Raw genomic sequence first — 20,395 nt, 5'->3', positions numbered from 1 at the left:
TTTATGTCACTTCAAAGCTCACAATACAGCATTGGACAAAGCTTCACTCATTGGCTATGGGCAGTGAACAAGGATCAGGTGCGTGTGCACCTAGTCTTCCGTGTTCTGGGGTGGGGGGAATGCCTTTCCAGCTTCCATCCAACTTGGATTCATTCTGTTTCCATGACTTGGGCTCCAAAAGCAGAGCACCCTCAGGGAGTGTATAGCTACATGGAGGGTATGCAAAAGGAAAATAATTATAGCCATTGCAGTGCTGGCCAAGGAAGCATGACCAAGGACTCTGGGAAGGGTTGGAAGAAGCTGGTGGACCCTTTCCCTCCCACTCATGGCCAGGCTCAACATAGGGAACAAGGGTCCATCCTTCTCTTCTTCCCATGGGATTTTTCTGTATGTTAAAGTGCAGCTGCCCCATAGGGTGATTCTTGTGGGTAGAGGGAAGTTATGGAAGAAGACCCTACCAACATTCGCCACCTACTGTTACTCTCCTTAGACATGGTTCTACTTAAAGACCAGAAGTGAACAATCTCAGTAATTACTCCAGACATCTTCTTATGTTGTGCCAGGACAGGCCAGTCTTTTTCTCTCATGTTTATTCTGGGATTATTATAATCCACGCAACCAGCTCTTACTTCATTCCTGGAGTAGATGATGGTTGAAGAGAGAAAGAAGAGTCCTAGCATCAATCTCTTGTACTTGGGAGCAAAACAATGGGTCTCTTGCTTCTTCTAGAGGGAATGAGTGACGCCAAGCACCACAGGTGCCTCAGAGAATGGACTCGTAGAGTAAATAAAGACCAAATGAGCAGGATTGAAGCCTGAGGAGGTGTTGGCCAAGAGAGGAGACAGAGAAGCTACAGTGCAAGAAGGAGCTCTTGTGACATGAAGATGAGGTAAGTGTGACATCAAAGCCATAGCGTCTGCCAAGCCTTCCTCTGCCGAGAGTGAACCACGAAGGAGAATTGGAGCTCAGTATCCACAGCATCCCTTTCTGAGATGCTGGCCTTTGCTCCTTCAGGCCGAGACTTCTCAGAAAGGTTAAGAAGCTCCTGTCTTTACACCCTTACACCCATGGAATCTTTGCTGACAGCCACCACAAATGCACTTGGTCCGGCATCAACAGGAAGCTTCCCACAAGCTCAACTCTACTACCTGCTTCCCTTCTCCCCTTGGCGTTGATCTTTTTTTTTTTCTCTGAACCCTCTTCAGCGCCGGTACTCTACGGCGAGAAACAGCTCCAAATGTCCAAACTGGTCCTCGGGGACTCCTTGTGTGAATGAGTCAGGTACTAGTTGTTGATCACATGGTCATCTTGCTCCTACACAGTAGGAACTTATTGAAGACAGAGCACAAATGTTTCCTTGAAATCTAATGGGGTTCTTTTTGAGTGAGAACAGGGGTCGCGTGTGTCTGCAAGTACAAGCACATGTCTGGGAAGCGGGGAATGGGACATTGTGGAGTCAAGATTCTCTCGGTTCTTGGCCTCCTACCCTCCCACTGGAGTCAACAGACTACGGCAGTCCACACCGACTGTTGGAGAGATGGAGTATTTTCCGGGGCAGCATCAGCTTCATTTCACGAGGCTAATTGACATGTTAATCATACACGATAGCAAGGGAATGTGTTAAAGAGCGAGATGGCAAACGCGTCTTGTTTTCTAAGTCAAAACTTGGATGAAATCTGCATTCTGCAGCAAGCCTCTTAGGCTACAATCCACCCCACCCAGCTGTTCCTCTTAGAGCTGCGCCAGGCTCTTTCTGGAACCTGAAGCCCAGGAACTTCTCCTCCTAACATCGCAGTCTTGCCGAGATCCTTGCTCGTCTACGCCTCTGGTACAGCGGATGAAGCTAAGCTCTTGATAAATATTTATGGGCATATTGATCACTTGTTTCTTCAAAATTCAGAACAACTACAAACATAAATCAAATTTTTCTCTGCGGAAGAGTGGAAAGAGCGGTCTGCCTAGCTCTGGAGCAGCTCCCACCTAGAGCAGGGCTCTACTTCCCACCTACGATGGTGGACACAGCAGTGCCACGAAGTGTCTCTGAGAATGAGAACGTGGCTCCAGAGAAGCGGAGACTCGCAGACGGCACAGGCAAAGTTGTGAGTCATGTGAGATAGCAACGAAAAGAAGCAGAGAGGTGAGAGGAGACAACTCCCAGAAGCAGCAAGCACACCCAGGAAATGAACTAGCGAGCCTTCTTTCCTTCCTCACCACTGGACCTCCAAGAAACAAGCAGTAGGCTTGTGCTCTCCTTGGGCTTTGCTTTTGTTTTGCCTTTGGTCCTCAGGAAGGACGAGCAGGGGGGATCTGAGGAGGTAAGAGGGGGTACGGGGGTGACCATAGTGACTCAGGTAAACCCCTTATGTCAGCAAAAAAAAAAAGAGAAAACCCAGATTAACCATCTTGGCTGTGTGCCTCTCAGCAGCCCCAGCCACAAAGCAAACACCCGCTTACCTCAAGAACCCCCAGCCAAAGCCAAAATTGCTTAACCAGCAGCGCCAAGTTGAGCTGAATTTCACAACTGCCTTTTAAAATTAAGTTGATAATGTGTACGTTACTGTGACATTTCCCCCCCCCCCCAAGAATGAGGCCGTGATTCCAAGGTTTCATTACATTCATGGTAAGAAGAATGACTCATGGTTGGGCATCTTTTAAGTCTTGAGATCTCTATGTTGTCTCTAAGTGGGATTATCATGTCTCGGGAACAGGGTGCAGCCCAGCCACACTCTCTGTGTTAGCAGCCAAGGATGCTTGGTGGAACCACCTCTTCATATCAGTCATCTGGGCTGGGTTAGGACTTCTCACCGTGTGGAGTTCACCTAGAATGCCAACTTGTAGGGCAAGAACTGGTACCCCAAGGGAATTATACTAAGCCGACTGGCTTTAGTTGCAGAGACAATTGGCTTGTGCATTTAGTGGTAGCCCAAGAAGTAAGGAGGGAGCAGGAACAGACAGAGTGAGGAACACATCCCTCTGTGTGTGTGTCTGGCAGGAATAAGAAGCATTCTCTAGTCCCATCCCGGGCAGGATCCTAAGGATCAGCTGAGTCTTATGATGCACATGAGGAAGCCGGGTCTTGACGAGGATGAATGGCTGACGCAGCTGAACCTCATGCTACTTGTAGAAGAGGTGGTAGGAGTTAGTGAGGCTCTTGAATTTTGAGAAACAAAAAAACAACAAACAAATAAATAAACAAAAAACCTCAATGTGCCTGCCAGTAATTGTCTAGATATGTTTAGATTCTAGAAAGTATACAATAATAGAGAAGCTTTAAAAAAAAAAACCATCCTACAGGATAGCTAAAATCCCACTTTTTTATGGCTTTATTCTATAATGGATATAGACTCTGAGAGGTAAGTTAGATTTGAAGCCACATCCAACTGCAATGCCCATGATTCTCCTCCATGTCCCCAACACCCTACTGGCTCGACAGAATTGAGGATAATTTCTCCCAAGCTAACTTGAGGCAAAGAACCATGCTCCTGCTGCCATACAGAAGGTGGTGAGGGGCAGAAGTCCCAGGATGGCCTCTGCACCATCGCGCATTCCCCTGCAGACCTAACAAACACTGATGGGCAGGCCTGTGTGGGGATGACTAGGCCCGTTATGGGTTAAATGAACAACCTTGCTGTGTTTAAGTAAAACTATGCTTCGAGCGCCTACTGACTGATGTCGTTTAGATTTGCCTGCTGGAGTGTCCTCAGACAGAGCAAAGCCCCGGAGGCTTGCAGTGATGTCAGGCAGCCTACCTTTCCGCATTTCCCATTGTTTCTGATCCTGCTGCTTCGTGGGCCACTCTGAGTAGCCAGATCATCCAGTGCGCAAAAGCTGGAGGAATGTCTGCTCCTTCCTTTCTTCGTTCCTTCTTTCCTTCCTCTCTTCTTTCCTTCCCTCCTTCCTGCCCTCCCTTCTTCCTTCCAAGTGAGGCTATATTTTAAGATAGTTCTAGGCGTCTGTATGGGAACCTTTTGTTCCTAATACTTTACCTGCCACTCCCCCAGGTATTATCTGAACTGGGGTGGGTACAGAGCCTCCAAAGCTCAACAAGGAAACTCCCCTCCTATCCTCAGGCACCCTGGCCTGCTAGCCGCAATCCTTGGCGCTTTCCAACAAGCGAACCCTGTGGAGAGGTGAGCAGAGCAGCTCCCTCCAGCAGGATGAATTCCTTTCTGCCCCACCTGCTCAATGAACTCTTCAGGGAACATTCCAAAGCAATCAGCGAAGCCATTCAAAGCAGCTCTGCTTCCCACATTTGCCCTGGTAAAAGCCTCTTACTGGATCATCACTCCTCGTTTGTACATTTTGTCCTGTCAGTCAAAGCTCTCTAAGAGGCCCTGCCTGATATCTGCTTGAATCTTTAGATAACGTGCCCAGCCCAGCATTTTTGGTCATTTTATAAACTACATAAAGATCTCTTAATTCACCGAAAGTCATATTTCCTTACTGCATGAGAATGTAATCCCCAGTGGGGCTGAAAAGCGGATGTATGACAATTATTACAGAGTCAATAAATGAATTCTTACCGACAGTCATGATGGATTGTGCAAATTCGTGCCAGAATTTATCTCAATGGCTTACAAGGATCTAATGAGGTACATCCAGGTGAGCACACTTGGTGAGACAAAGGTCTCCAGGAATGGGAGGTGCCGCCCTGTCACTGGGGTGATCTAGGCATGCATGCTCACTCGTATCAGAAGTGAACAAACACACCATCAGCCGGAAGTGGCTGACAAGCCTACCCCTTACACTCAGTCCACTCTAAAAGGTGGACTTTTCCTCCATTCTTCCTTGAATCCCTTAATAAAACAACTCTCTCCTGGACCATAAAATAAAGGAAAGGAGAAATCTGCAAACCCAACGCTGCCATCATGGAGCCCAGCCCATTTCCTGAACCTCAAGGACAGCCAGGCGGGCGTTCCTAGATCAGGGGGCAATTTCACGGCTGAAGGAGGCAGTGAGAACGGATGTCACTAACGGCAGGACAACACAAGGCTCGCATTTGCCTAGCGTACACGGATGACTCCGTATGTGTAGACTTTTCACCGTATTGGATACAGCAGGCGACCTCCTGCTCGCCTCCTGCCTGACCAGGTGGCCGTCTGCCCTTGGCTCCTGCCTTTATCCTCACTATAGCTACCTTCATGACCAATGGCTTGCAACAGTTCTGAGTGGGAGGTCCTAAGAACTCTTCCAATCAGACCTCAGCATCTTCTCCCAGCTTCACTCCCTCTGCAGGTGTATTTCCGATACCAAGGCTCTACCCGGGTTTTACCATTGCCACATTGGGCTCCAGGCACCTCACAGCAGGTGTCATGCCCGCCCCCACCCCGCCCCCTGCTAGGCCTCCTCCAACTCTGGCCTTCTCTATTGAATTTCTCCCATGACTCCAGGGATTTTTGCCACCCAAACTCCCAGGTCAGGATAGACCTGATCTCAAAGCAGCTTAAGTCAGTTGGCTTACACTTCTCAGAGAAGGGGCCATCATTGGTTACTTGGTGCTTTGGCTAGGCAGGGCTGCCAGATCAGAATTCCACAAGTGTGGAATCTTGAACATGAAAAATCCACTGTGCTACAGTTCTGCGATGTCTTCAGTGTTGGCTCCTTCCGAGGTTCAGAAGGCTCTATTTTATCTCTCTCTCTCTCTCTCTCTCTCTCTCTCTCTCTCTCTCTCTCTCTCTCTCATCACTTCTGGAAATCTTTGTCATTCCTGTATCAACAAGACCTCATCTTCATCATCTCTACATGGTAACCCTATGCATGTGTCTGAGAGAGAACAGTCCTTCTCATAAGGACACCTGTCCTAACAGGTTAGCGGTCACCCGAACCCAGAATGACTGTGTCTGAACTAAGTACATCTACAATGATATGATGATCTCATTTCCTTTTTTTTTTCTTCAGGTTTTTGGATTCAAGGTTTCTCTGTGTATCTTTGGTTGTCCTGGAACTCACTCTGTGGACCAGGCTGGCCTCGAACTCACAGAGATCTGCCTCCCTCTGCCTACTGAGTGCTGAGATTAAAGGCGTGCACCTCCAGGCTCAGCTCAATGATCTCATTTCTGAAAGATGCTTGGTTCCGAGGTAGGAATCCAATTCAGCACTTTGTCCGCATCTCCCGGGAGTGTAAACCCTCCGTGTCATTTCAGCCTCCCTGTGCCTTGCGAAGAGAGGGGATGATGGAACATTTCCAGCTAAAAACTCTCCGTGCAGTTCAGCTCCGAGCCATTTGCCATCTCATTTCCCCTTCAGTCATGCTTCCCCCGCCTCCTAGGGGTCACCGGACAACTGAATCCTGGCCCCACTTCTCAGACTTTGCTTGGGGGTTGCTTACAGCCATATCTTTCTTTCACTCTTTCTCCCTTTAGCATCTCTCAAATTAATGCCCCCCCTAACTTGGCCTCTCACCACACTGAGCCTTGGTTACAATCACGTAACTCTTCTTTCTTGTCTCTCCACTCCTCCAACACACACCCTGTAGGACCTGCCGCCCCCCACCACCAAACACCTCTGATCATCCCTGAACTCCTTGACAGAGTATCCCTCTACCAGAGCACCCTAGCAAGACACCCCCTATCTGAAACCCAGTGAGTCACCCTGAAGCTCACTCCAAAGGACATTCAAACTCCTTTGCTCAATTCCAGGACCTGGAATGCCCCAATTCTCACCTTCTTAGCCTGACACTCTTGTCTTGTTCCTCACTTTTTGTTTCTCTGTCTCTACCCGTGATGCTTTTCTCTTTAGGCTTATGTCCCTCCTCCCTTTCAAACCTCAGCTCACAGGTGAGCTTTCCCCCAGTCCACGGACCAATTTCTGCCATTCTCTTAGACTTCACACTGCCCTTGCTGCTAATAAATACGCTTCTTTTGAGTCTTGTCTCCCTGGTTATTGGCAAGGAGTCTGGGGACCTGAAGGTGTGTCCAGGCATACTCTTTGAACCTCACCTCCCTCTGATATCAGATGGGTACCCTGGGGCTAGTGATTTAAGCCTTTTAAGTAAAGAATGTCTCCGCTATCTGTAGATTGTGAAAGTGGCCATTTATGAGCTGTCGTTAGTATTAAATGAGACAATGACTGTCGAGCACGTGACACTGAATCTCAGAACCTGCCACTGTACAGTGTGGCTTTTAGCTGCCAGCTTCAGAAGCAGCCAGTATTGTTCCGGGATAGAGAACGTAGGCTCTCGCTGTGAGCTGCTCCGGACCCAATCCTGCTTCTATAAGTTCATTAACCACAGGTACTTGAGCTTAAGTTCCCATCCCTTCATGTGTAAATGGAAGAAAAGTACATCAAAGAAATGAGGAATAAAAACCACATCTGAAACAAGCAGAGAGCCTGGCAGACTGTAAGTGCTCAATAAATATTGACTTCTAATATAATAGGATTTTATCAGTGTCCACCAGGGCTTCCTGGCTGCAGGAAAGATTGAGAATCAATGCATTCACCCTTAAACTTTTTTTAGAGAGTGATCATGTATTAGTTTTTGCAACCCAGTGATATGGTAAACACTCAATAATATGTAAATGAATGGTTGGGTTATAAGTTGAGTAACAAATAAGTTAGATAATGTCACTTTTCAAGAAGGCACAAACTAAGGCCCTTCAGTCCATGAGAATACGGCCTTGATTAAGAGAATGGAAAAAGTAAGTGTTCCAAAAATGCTGCCTGAAAGCCTGCCTGTGCTGTTCAGGGGGATGGGGGATCATGCACGCCTGCACTGGACCAAGCTCAGGGATGTTCTGCTGCAGCTGGCTCATCTTGCAGATGAGGATAACGAGCCGGTTCAAAGAACCAGTGTCCTTTCCCTGTGTACCAAAGTCTATGGGGCTTTATTAACTGCTTTCCTAGTCACTAGAGGACCAGGTTTGTAGAGGATGCTGTGTGCTAACTATGACAAATATCAAGACGTGAATGATGGGCTGATGCTGGGCAAATTTTATAAAGGCAGGTATTACAATGAGGACATCTCAAGAGCCAGAGATTTGGTGTGGAGATAGATGCTCACCTTGGGACCTGATTGTGGGCAGTCCCAGCCCTAGGAAAGTGAAGGATTGAGAGCATTTAAACTCTCCTCACCTTTTATAATAGTATGCTCCTTCCAGTTGTTTAGGAATTCAAACCCAAGCCTTCACAGCAGCCTTTAGCCCACTCCACAGTTCCCTGGAAGGCTCTCGAGGATACCAAACCCTGGCCCAAGGAGTATGCTGCTCCCTGGATCCTAGATCAGTCACCCACACACAGGTTACAGGTGAGGTCAGCTCCAGCCGAGCTTGCTACTGCGTCTCACTTAGCCTTGGAAGATGAAGACCTTTCTGTGCTGCCACGCTCAGTTCCTGTCCTTCATCTGCCACCCAGTTGTCTTCCTCCAAGCCTCGCTGCATTCATCTGCCTCGGGCTTTAGCTCTGTGCACTCCTTTCTCCTTCCCTCGGTATTTTCCTTTATCATCTGATTCTGGTCTGTAGAATTGTCCTTCTTGATTGTGTGTCTGTACCCCCAGATACTCTTTTTGAAGGAATTTGAAATCCTCTGATTTTCTCCAAGGACTTGGGCCTTTGGAACCCATCCCATAGTGATGCATAAGCTACTTGCATTTCCTACTTTATCACCTTTGCTTTGAGACGGTGGTGGGTTCAGGAAAGCTAATCCTGCTTGGAAGAGAGAGGCAGAGACATGAGGAAAGACAGAGGCAGAGACATGAGGAAAGACAGAGGCAGAGAGAAGTATCTCAGACTGGTAGCCCACAAAACATGTAACAGATTCTAGGAACCGCATAAGATATTTAAAAAAAAACTTTGAGAAATACTAGTTGCACAGTCCATATATAATTTTCTAGCTAACTGGAAAAGGCCTAGCCATGCCACAACTTACCGTCATGCATTTTAAGTCAGTAAGAACAGTGTTACTGTTTGCTATAAGAGCACTGCGCAGCATGTCCCCAAACCTGCTGGACAGAACACTTAGCACTCTAATACTGCTCCAGAAAGAAGCTGCTTCTAAGAGCAACACAGTTTTAAAATTCTCCCCCTTTCTTGGAGACTTTAGAATTTATCGTAATGAGTTAAAGACTTTTAACAGTCCTAACGTGACCTGCCGTATTAAGCCTGGTTTAGTTACTTTCCCATGGAACTGATGGCATCAGAAACACAGGTTGGGAAGATCTGTCTGGGAAGACATGACCAAGTCAAGGAGCAGCAAGGCAAGTTCTCTCTACCGTAAGCTAAAGACAGAGGTCTGAATTGTGAGCCTTAGGAAAGGACAAGCAAAACCCCTGGATAGGGGAGTCAGGAGTAGTTCTGTAGCCTGAGCCTAGGCCTGCCAAAGCTGTCAGCTCACTCTTAGTAAAGATTATGGGTAACATCCTCACAGTAATACTGCAGAGATGTAAGCATTAGGTTCCTTGCCTGGATGTTGCCCTCTCCTCAACCAGGACCATAGCTGCTTGGACTGAATATTCCAATCTATCACAGCCCATTGCACATCTGAATGGACAAGAATAAAGAGTGGGTTTAGACTGTGATGTCTCTGGATCCTTCTGCAACAGACCAAGAAGTGTCTTAAATTACTTCACCTTCCTCATCCCCAAGGATGAAAATGCACAAACTACAATAAGAAAAGTTACATAATAATGAATTTAAGAAGGCTCTGAACTGTTCCAGCTCATAGGAATGCCACAGGTTCTGGCTCCAACCCTGTGAGACGCATTTACTTGCAATTCCAGTGTGAGATAGATTGTTTAAACAATTCAGCCCTTTGCTAAACATTAAAACATAACAGAAATCTCTAATGTTTTTATGCTGCAAGCCTTTCTATCACACAGTCACTGTCTAAGGACTCTCAGCTTATTCATGCCCTGAATTTCCTGGGCAGAAGCATTGCTGAAGCGCATGACTCTATCGACTCCTTCACAGCGGTGTGCCCTGGAATTACGCCACGGAGACTCTTCGGTCTGAATCATGTTCCAGTCCACCAAATACCTATTCCTCCTCCAAGATGCAAATTCGATGCTGATGAACCCTGTGGAGTGACTCTCCTCCCCAGATGTCTGTCCTCTAGGCTCTCAGGTCATCCGCCCTATGCACATCATAGGCACATGATCTCATATTTAGCTGCACAACATCAGGAAACTTAAATATTTTGCATGGTCCAGTTGCCTTATCAGTAAACTGTGGATATGTCTCTTTTCCTAAAGTTTAAATGATGTAAGAATGGTTTCTGCACAGTGCCTATGTCCAGATTTCCCCCCAAATCTCTCATTGTTGTGTTACTGCAGGTAGCTAGCTACCCTTTACCAGGGCCAGATTCAAGGGCAGCTACATTCATTTTGGGTTCTTAATTCTGATCGGGATCGCTAATGTACAGTAGGCATTCGAAAAAAAAATGCTTTAATGAAACCATTAGCTGGCTAATTAATTGATGGAGACATGCACAGTTTCTGTTTCTAAGGGGATGTAATCACCTCTAGGAGACAAGGCAGGGACAAGCTAATCAACCCACTGGGACAATCGTTCCCTGAACACAATTAGGAGCCCAAAGTAGTGAAAGGCAAGGCAAGACCTGGAACTCAAAGCAGATACCTGGATACAAGGACATGACCTGAGAAGGAGAAAGGAACAGTCACATTCTCCCAGATGCAATATTCGAGACTCAGACATTCTTAGGATGAGGGGGAGACCAACACTTAGCAAAGCTGAGGCTCTCAAGGGAGGAAAAACTAAAGATCCTAGGAATGAACAGGAACAATTTGGTGCAAATGTGACTCTTTAGAGAGAGCGGCCCAAGAACTCATCAGGGCTGCCTAATGGGCCAGGAAAATACCATTTTCTGAGATTAAAGTGAAGCAGCCAGAATGGTCTTAGGGACCAAAAGATAAAATACAGAAAGAGAAGATAAGTCAGAAAGCCCATGTTCACATGGCCTTGATTTTCTCCATGACATCAGAAGAGAAATGGTCCACTGAGAGAATGGGAATGGGTAGACGTACACTCAAGGGATACAGTAGAGCACAGACTGTCACCCAGCACCCGACCACCAAGGACTGGTTAAACACTTTGTGGCTTCATAAATGGAAGGGTTAGCAATCCCTCCCTATCTTCTAAGGTTAATGGGAGAAGTCAGTGATTTAATCGTTGTTAAATACTTAGGTGTGGAATATGGTTAAGTACAATGGCAATATTTGCTGATAGTATTGTCAGGCAACAATAATGTTGTACAATTATTAGCAATCACAATTTAATAATTAAAAAAATCACAGCAATCATAATACTACTATTATTGTTATTGTGAAGGACCTGTGCAGATATTCTGACATATTTGAATTACTCGTTATAAGAAGTAAGCTGAAAATCAAACAATTGGTATTGTACAACACAGGAATGATAATGTATAATGTAGCCAATGTAGACTATGTCTTTTCTCAGCAAGCAAAGATCAGAGACAGAAGGCAGAGAAGGTGAGAGTTTACCTGCGGGAGCTTAGGAAGAACAGTGCAGAGAGAACGCGGAGCTAAGGCACATGAGTCTAGAGCGACACTGAAGACAATGAAGTGGCCAGGCAAGGAGTCAAGTAACCCGAGTGTGGCCTAATGGACTGCTTATGGGCCCCGGGAGAAGTGCCATTGCATTTACTGACGCTAGAGTTAATGGCCCTCAAGCTTAGAACAGTCACTCTCTACCGGAAGTGTCTATTAAGGTTGGCAGTGAGAACCCAGATGCTTGGCTTGGAGTTAGTGGGAGAATAGAGTCTTCACTGCAAAGAGCAGCTCTGGGGTGAAGGACACTCTCACTCCAGACTGCTCTCTGGTCTGCCCTTTCTCTCCACCACTCTAATCATGAAAATCCCCAAAGCAACACAAGACCAAGGAGTTGAGGAGCCAGAAGTTCCACAAGGAAGGAGAAAGCATCCATCGGGAAAGCTCTCCTGGAAGGGGGCCATCCGTATTCTGTTTTGCAGTAAGGCATTCATTCTGGCCATGTGGGTTTAAAATAAAGGGGATAAGAATGGGGAGTTGAGTGTTGACAGACAGGAGGGTGGCAGAGCGGAGGGGTAGAGTAGGCAGCATTGTCTGTGGGAACCAGGTAGGTGGGAAAACACCTTCTAGGATTAAAAGAGGGTTGTATTAATACACTTTAGATAAAGAGAAAGGAAAGGCATGATGGTGTCGTGGCCCAATAAGGACCTAGGGTCAAAGGAACAGAAAATAGACAAAATATTCAGTACCGAGCAGAGTCTTGGAGTGTTGGTCAGAGAATGTTATTTTCCCTTAGTTTATATAATCCGTTAGTCTCAGAAAAAGCTACACATACCAATACAGCCTTCTGACCTCACCCGCTGTGTGCCACCAATACCTGTCACCATGAAACATTAAAGATCTCCAAGTGTGTGTTGACTGACTATCCTTCATGACAATGTGCACGCACTGAACCAGTGTCTTTCAAGAAAGGCCTAAGGCTATGGGAAATACCCACTGGAAAGTGAAAGAGGCATTCAGATTCCACAGGATATTACTATCAGGGGATTCTCCCCCATTAGACGTCCCCTTTGAAGAGGAAACTCACAGAGCAGTCCCTAACTGTGTGTTAATTGTTCCCCTAGCTGGGCTGTTAGCCCAGCCCAAATCACTGTGTTGATATTTTTCCTGACTTCAGGAAAATTAAAAGAACATTATAGAATTTTTAATATTTTACTTACTTTCTGAAAATCTTTACATTTATGCAATGTATTTTAATTGTATCTATCAACCACTGCTTCTCTCTAATATTATCTGTTGCACACTGTTCTCCTGATTTCATGTCCGTTTCTTGCTATTATTGTTATTAAAATTCCTCCTGAGTCCAGCTAGGTTTGTCTCTATGCTCATGGGTGTGGGGCTATCTTCTGTAGTGTGAGCAATCTTCTAGTGGCCGTATCCCCACAAAAAGTGACTCATCTTCCCTCAGTAGCCATCAACTGACCAAAACTCCTTTACCAAGGACAGGCCTCACGGTTCCTCCCCATCTACGGGGGATTTTGACTGACTTGGTCTTCCATAGACGACTACAACTACTGTGAGTTGATGTGGGCCACAGCCATATCACATCCAGAGCTCAGCATGTCACAGCGCTCCCCTCTATTAGCTAACTTTTTCATTGTTTCTGCCTTCTCCCATCCATGATGTTACCTCATGTGGGTTAAAAGCAGAGAGCAATGACCCAGGCCCTCATCCAGCAACCTCAGGGAATGCCCTCCACCAAATTGGAGTGAACAAGAAAGTGGATTCTACCACGAGCCTTTGGGAGCAAACACAGCTCTGCAGATGCTGGTTCAAGACCTTGAGATGCACGCCAGGACTTTAAAATAGTCAACTACATAGTATTAAGCCATTAAGTCTGTGGTGATTTATCATTGCAGCAATAGAAAGCTAATACATAGATGCTGTTAAAGTTGACCTATTTTTCTTATTTTTAATACAAAGTTATATCAGTGGTATTTTTCTCATTTCATATGTTTTACTTTTATATTGCGCTCTACTAGTGTGGCACACAGATTTTTATGATTTATTAGCTAGTTCCAACTTTTATAATTTGGCTGCATTTTTCCTTACCCCTTTTATACACGGGGGCAGGGTGGTGGTGGTGAAGATAGGACTTCATTGGTTGAGTACTTGCCTAGCATATTGGAAACCCTAGTTTCCATTTTCTGAAATATTTTAATAACTTAGAACTTTTCATGACAATGAGACACATCTGCTCCTGTCAGCACCAATTACTTCAAGAGGAAGATGGGCATTGAAGAGGCTCCTTATGGAGTTTGCTAGCCATTTGGGCAAGAAACTGTTCTTGCCTGGACTGCTTGATGTTATGGTGTGTGAGATGGACATGCAGGACCCATGGGCAGATGACTGATGAGTTTGCCTAAAGGTGAGATGGTCCTTTGTGGTTCCTGCTTCATGAAAGAGTCTGCTAGACATTCTGCAGGATACAGAAGAAAGTGACTGTCTTTGAAATTCCCTGATTTGTGGAAAAGTCCGCTGGATACTATGGGCCTGTGGGCTGAAGATTGGATGCCCCAATGATACAGAAGAACTCTGGGTGACCAGGTAGCGAGATGTCTCTGTCAATTCTAGAGTTTTGGAAGTTGCTTACATTGCACTTCCTGTTTACGTAGGTAGTACTATATCCTTCTGGAGTCTTTGATGGAGTTAAAGAACACATAATTATAGTTTTTGTTAGTTATGATAAAATATAAGGTAGATATAAATATTGTAACCATAATTCTTGCTTGGTTGCTGTTTTACTATACTTAATTTTACCATGTTAAAGTTAAAACCTAACCTTCCTTTTCATTTAGACAGAAAAGGGGAGGTGATATGGGATTCCCCTCCCTATGCTGTGATTATCATTAATGAATAAAAAAGCTGCCTTGGTCTGTGATAGGGCAAAAGAGAAGAGCTAGTCAAGAAAAACTAAACTGAAGGCTGGGAGAAAGAAGGTGGAGTCAGAGAGAAGCCATGGAGCTGCCGCCAGAGACAGATATGCTAAAATTTTGCTGGTAAGCCACAGCCACATGACAATACACAGATTAATGGAGATAGGTTAGATTAATGTATGAGTTAGCCAGAAATATACTTAAACTATTGGCCACACAGTATTGCAAATAATAGAGTTTCTGTGTGGTTACTTCTGGTCTGAGCAGCTGGGAACAAACAAGTGGCCTGCTACAACAAATGGCAACTTTAGCTATGTCTCAAATATTATATATGTATGTGCAGTGTGTGGCATGTGGGGGGTGCATGTGCATGTGTATTATGTTCACTTATTTCAATTTTTTGATGCTTAATTCTAAACTGGAAGCTATCAGACCAACTGTCTGCCCAGAGTATAAAATTTTCTATATCATTCCACTCTCACCTGAATCCCATTTGGCTAAGTTTTAGTGTCAGCTTTTCATATGAACGGTAGACCCTTATCATTTTATTTTGCATTTCTTTGACTGCTCATGAACTGAAAGTTTATTCACACGTGAATTCCTCATCCTTTTTAAAAACCTGATTTATCAATGAACGTCTTAAGAGTTTTTCATATTGCTTTGGGAAAACTGCTCAGACATTTAGGTTATTTAAAGCGAGTTCCTCCAATCTGACATACGGTGTCTAATGCTATTTCTAATCCAGCTTGACACATTTGATTTTTATATCACTACATAAGCTAATCTGCATTTTCCTCCATAGTCTCCATTGCTATGGAGAGGGTTTTCTGGAATGGAATCAGCTAAATATTTACCTTATTCTTCCTTGTTTTAAGTATTGTTTTCTTTTGATGCTCAAGTATTATAATGGTCTGAATTTTATTTTGGTTTATGTTGCTGTAAAGAAGGGTTCCACTTTCTTTATTATCCAAGTTTCAATTTTTTTCTGAGAAATTTCTCTTTTTTTAAAATTACACAAAATGCCTTCCCCCTCCAAAGACGTGTTTTAGACTCCATGATAAGCAGCGAGTGAATCGGTCCTCTTCTTTTCTTGTTTAGTTTTCTTCTTTGGGAGGGGTTGGGCTGAGAAAGAATTTCTCGGCATCTCTAAGTTCATTTCAAGAATACTCAAATTAAGTTCAGTCAATATTGTTCTTGCATCTAGGATCAAATATCACACAGGGAGTGTTATCCAAAAGCAGAACTCTTCAAAGGGATAAAAATCTGGCTCACACCTGTGGTTCTGGAGAGTGCCCATGAGCATGGCAAGCAGATATGCCTCTGTATCTCCAGCACCTCCAATATGGTCTTCCCTGATCCCTGAGGCTGTCCTAGACCAACACCATAAACTAAACCAAATTCAGACCATTATAACATTTTACTATTAAAAGAAAAATTCTTAAAATGTAAGGAAGACAATAGAAAAATATTTAGCTGATTCCTTACCATAAAAAACAATAGAAATAGAAGAAAGTATAGATTTTCTTACATCGACAGATAAGAATCCAATGTGTCAAGCTGTTGATTCAAGAGTGCTGGGGATCAAGGCTATACACTGCTTTTTGATTTAGCTTAATTTCTTCTCTCAGTCTCTTACTTAAGTTTTCTTTGTTCCTTTATTCTTTTTACCATGCTCTTCCACCATCTAGAAAACAGGGTGCCATTTATGAGAACTTAGCTTTCCAGGAACAGCCTCTGGGACTCGGAGGAAGGACTAGACAAGAAACTCAGAACAATCCTCCGACGGCAGGGTGGGGCTGCAGGAGCAGAAGCCCAGGCAGCTCTGTCTCCTTAGAAAAACATGGCTGCTGCTGATCTTAGAGCTGCCAGCAAGGAATGAGGCAGGTAAATAAAGCCAGACTCTGCCCAATCTCTTTACTGGTTTATAGTTAGGACTTCTCAAAGCTAAAGTATGTCAGATGTCAACAATGAGGAAACAATTTAAAGCACGACCATTCTTGGTGATATAGCTAGGTTTGGAGTGCCTAAATAGGTTTGAGTAGAAGGAAGGAATAGAGTGCTCTGATATCAGTGCTGACCCCGTGAAGCAACGTCCAAAGCTTTTGGCTGGGAAGTGTTTGTGAAGCAGGATACGGAGGCTCGGCCACCAATAAGGCTGGAAACCTGGGCTGTCTGTCTGCAGGAGAGAATTGGAATTATCTTCTCAGGCAAAGGACAGAGAACCAGGCAGGCTGGGTAGGGCTGCCCTCCTAGCGTTAGAGGTTGGCCAAAGAAGTGAGGAAGCTAAAGCTGGATAGCATGTCCTGCACAACTTGGGGGTACTGAGGATAGGGTACGGGTGGTCAGGGGCTGTGTTACACACCTAAATTCCTCAAGCCCTCCCTCAGATGAACTTCAATTTTCAGTTTCAGTCTGTGTGATTCTTCAGTAGGTACCATTCTTCCCTCTTGGAGGGGGGCGGGGGCAGAATAAGGCCAGGTAAAGAGTCCTGAGAAGCATTCTCCCCTCCATCCTGTCTTATTTGGCAGCTCAGAGACTGGATAGCAACAGAGGGGGCAGTTACCATGGCATCAGGATGACCCAGGAAAATAGGCAGGCTCCAGGCAGTGGTCAGCTCTGGAATGTGTCTGGAAAGAACGGTTAGCCTCGTCCAGATTCCTAAAATTATCTTTCCCCTCAGAGATACCAGTAGAAGCCCCAATTAACATTTGAGCTGAATGGCCCCTTGCATCCATCATGCAAGTTCTCAAATTAGTTTATCATCCATGTTTCAATAAACATTTTCTTGTCCAAGACTCTGGTATCAAAAGCATATATGATCCAAAACTTCTGCACAGGGAGCCGAGACATCGCTGTTTAAAGAGCTGGATCTGTAAGCTGAGGGGCGAGGGGGGAAAAAACGGTTGAAAACCAGTGACAGAAAAAGCCGCAAGGAATGGACTGTCCTTGGGTGGTTAAACAACAATCTAGAGAGGGCCTTGCACTGCGGATGGCTTGCAGTCTTCCAAAGAGTACCCAGAAATGGAGCGGAGCTCAAGATAGGCAGGGTCCAGCTGACTCCTGGGGAGCATGGGAGAGAGAGGAGGGCAGAGGGAAGAGAGCAGCTGGCAGGGTAAGATGAGAACCGGGAGGGCTCCCAGCCAAAAAGCCAGCAGCTCCTTTCAGGCAACAAGGAACAGATTCTCCAGCTGACGACATCAAGGTTAAAGTGGAGTCTTCTAGAGACAGATTGGGTACAGTAGCTCCCAATTGAGGAGACAAAGAAGGGGCACTTTTGAGAGCAGAATGGGGTTTGAGCAAGGAAATTGGTACAAGGTCATCACGACACTAGGAGCAAGAACAGTGCCTGGGTCACGGAGAGAGGGGACACCTAACAAGTCAGTGTACTGTAAAGATGGCCTTATCCAATTCTGTACCTTTGCTGCAGACACCTCATGGGATGAGAAGCCAGTAACGTGGTCCTTCCAGCAAGAGCTGATCAGCCTGGGGGAAGGAATTGCCTTCACTATCTCGGGAGCCTAATTGATGTTTAATGAAATGAAACACCGACTTCAATATTATTACAAACATAAAGCATGTTTGTCTACAGAGAAAAATAGAAGATGCTCTGACTCTCCATGGACTCACGTGTAAGAAGGCATGTGCAGATAAAGACACGGTAGCAAACAAAGCTTCAGCATGTATATGCACATGGGAAAGGGAAACCAAGTGGCAAAACAGCATCCTTCTTTTTGGTTGAACAGCTCATACACTGTTCCAGAAGCAGTGTCGATCACCATCACTTGGAATCCTACACAGGTGAGCGCCCTTATCCCGACATGTGACCAGACAGATGGCACTGGGTTTTGTTTCCTTAGCAACAATGAAAGCAATCTTAAGCTTCATCTTGAGTTCAGGTATCAGAAGTGAATTCTCACCATCATTTAAGACCACGAGTCTTTTCCTGTGCTTTGGCCAACACTGAACTTTCCAGTTTCCCATAAGTTTGAGCATATAAGGGTACCTAGTTTTTCTTAGCCTCTGCCTCTTGTTGACCCATCAAGAGTTTGGGACCTAGCCACTGAACTGGATATCGATTGAGACCTGCTGAAGTGCAGAGCCACTGGCTCTATCCTAGACTTTTTTTTTTTTCCAGCATTGTGCTTTTATTGATTATTGGGGAATGCACCCTGATCACATTCACTCCTCCTAGATGTCTTGATCCAGGCTCAGTAAAGCAGCATGACATTGGATGCATCACGTGCACATGCGCATTGGAGACCTGTTTTTACGGAGATTGTATTTGCACCCCTTGTGTTCACCTCTGTTGGAATTTTCAATTACATGTTTTTACTTAGAGTGAGTGCATAAGTGTGTGAGTGTGGGAGAGTGTGCTTCCAGGGTGCTCACATGGAGGTCAGAGAAGAGCCTGGAGAGTCTGTTCTGTCCTTCCACCATGTTGGTCCCAGGTGATGAACTCAAGCCATCAGGTGAGGACCTTTACCTGCACAGCTGCACAACCTTTATAAGTTACATGGAACCACAGCGACCACAGAGTAGATAGGGCTTATTTCATCAGATTTAATTGAAAAAATCCTTTTGACCAAACATGCTCAAATTTTATCTAAATCAAACAACCATGCAAAGAGACGAGAAAAATCCTTTTGTAACACTATTTTACAAATGAGGTAATGAGGGATTGAAAGACTTCTTAATTTCTAAGGTCAAACCCTCAAGTCTAGACATTACAGAGGATGATCAAATGAACTTAAGTAATGGATTGTTAAGGACAGATGGCAACTCTGAAAGAAGAAGTAGAAAGAACAGTTATGAAAAATGTAAAATACGCTCATGCTTAGGAAAGGGGTGATTCTACCTCATCTTTGAGCATTATTTTCAAATCTCTACTCTTTTGCATTCTGTTCTCCTCACAGGAAGCACCCTGATTGGCCACGCCCAGTCCTGACCTCCAGATGCTGGCAGTCATGGAACCGAAGCAATGCCTGAAATTATCTTTTGGTCAAGTATGGATGAGAGAAGTGTATAATTTCAGTCAGCATTTGGAGCACTCTTGTTCCAATATAGCCATGCCTAAAAGCATCCTTTACTTGGGCTATATTTTAAGAAAGGAAAGGTGAATTTTAGTTTTTCTATGTCTTTTTTATTCTTAAGAGGTATGGAGACTATTTTCAAAGCAGGAATGCCTAGCCCATTTATGACCACTTGAAATAATGACAGAGAGACACTAAATTTAGAAATATATTAAATTTATACAAATACTGATTTTCAGAGAAAAATAGACATAATGACTTATTCTTTTGCATTTATGATAAATAATTAGGCAAATAATAAAAGTTCCTATTAAAACTAAAGTCATTAAATGCATCACTATTTAATTCAAGACATAATAATCTAATTATTCAAATAAAATTTAAAACTCCTGATGGAGAAAATAGAAGAGAGGAATAATTGCAGATGCATACACATACACAGATGCCACGCACACATGCACACATATACACATACACGTGTGTACACACACACATGCAAACACATGCACACTGTGCAATTTTTGTTTGTTTGGTAGATTGATTTGGTTTGATTTTGGTCAACTTGACTTAAGCTAAGTTTATCTGGGAAGAAGGACTTTTAATTGAGAAAATACCTCCATCAGATTGGCCCACAGTTATGTCTGTGGGGATATTTTCCTGATTGAGGGTTGATGTGGAATGACCCAGCCTGATGTCAAAGGTGCCACCCTCGGGCAGGCTGTCTTTTCTGTATAAAAAGGCAAGCTGAGTGAGTGAGTAAACAACAATCCTCTATGACCTCTGCTTCAGTTCCTGCCTCCAGCATCTTGCTTTGAGTTCAAATCCTGACTTCCCTTCACAATGGACTATAATTGTAAGCAGAAAGAAGCCCTTCCTCTTCAAGTTGCTTTAGGTCATAGTATTTAACCCCCCTCTCTCTCTCTCTCTCTCTTTCTCTCTCTCTCTCTCTCTCTCTCTCATACACACA

At 44.6% G+C, this 20,395-nt stretch overlaps 3 long non-coding RNA genes across 3 annotated transcripts in view; 2 read left to right on the top strand and 1 right to left on the bottom strand.

Annotated features, from left to right (window-relative positions):
* LOC126496773 (uncharacterized) overlaps nt 1–4,028 on the bottom strand; it is a 71,445-nt gene extending 67,417 nt beyond the window's left edge. Inside the window, exon 1 of the long non-coding RNA XR_007590423.1 lies at nt 3,750–4,028. This is a non-coding gene — a long non-coding RNA (uncharacterized lncRNA). The remainder of the gene's footprint in view (nt 1–3,749) is intronic.
* On the top strand, nt 1,104–6,864 carry LOC126496775 (uncharacterized). The gene is made up of 2 exons (XR_007590425.1): nt 1,104–2,315; nt 5,899–6,864. It is a non-coding gene; the product is annotated as an uncharacterized lncRNA (long non-coding RNA).
* A 289-nt stretch (nt 6,865–7,153) lies between these two features.
* On the top strand, nt 7,154–19,690 carry LOC126496774 (uncharacterized). Its single transcript, XR_007590424.1, has 4 exons — nt 7,154–7,339; nt 14,407–14,521; nt 17,826–18,196; nt 19,312–19,690. It is a non-coding gene; the product is annotated as an uncharacterized lncRNA (long non-coding RNA).
* Nucleotides 19,691–20,395: the final 705 nt, after the last annotated feature.

Source organism: Alexandromys fortis, unplaced genomic scaffold (genome assembly GCF_014885135.2).
Source record: "Alexandromys fortis isolate MF-2015 unplaced genomic scaffold, M_Fortis_MF-2015_v1.1 scaffold_6, whole genome shotgun sequence".
NCBI lineage: Eukaryota > Metazoa > Chordata > Mammalia > Rodentia > Cricetidae > Alexandromys > Alexandromys fortis.
The sequence above is the reverse complement of the archived record's forward strand: the minus strand, read 5'-3'. Positions and strand labels throughout refer to the sequence as shown.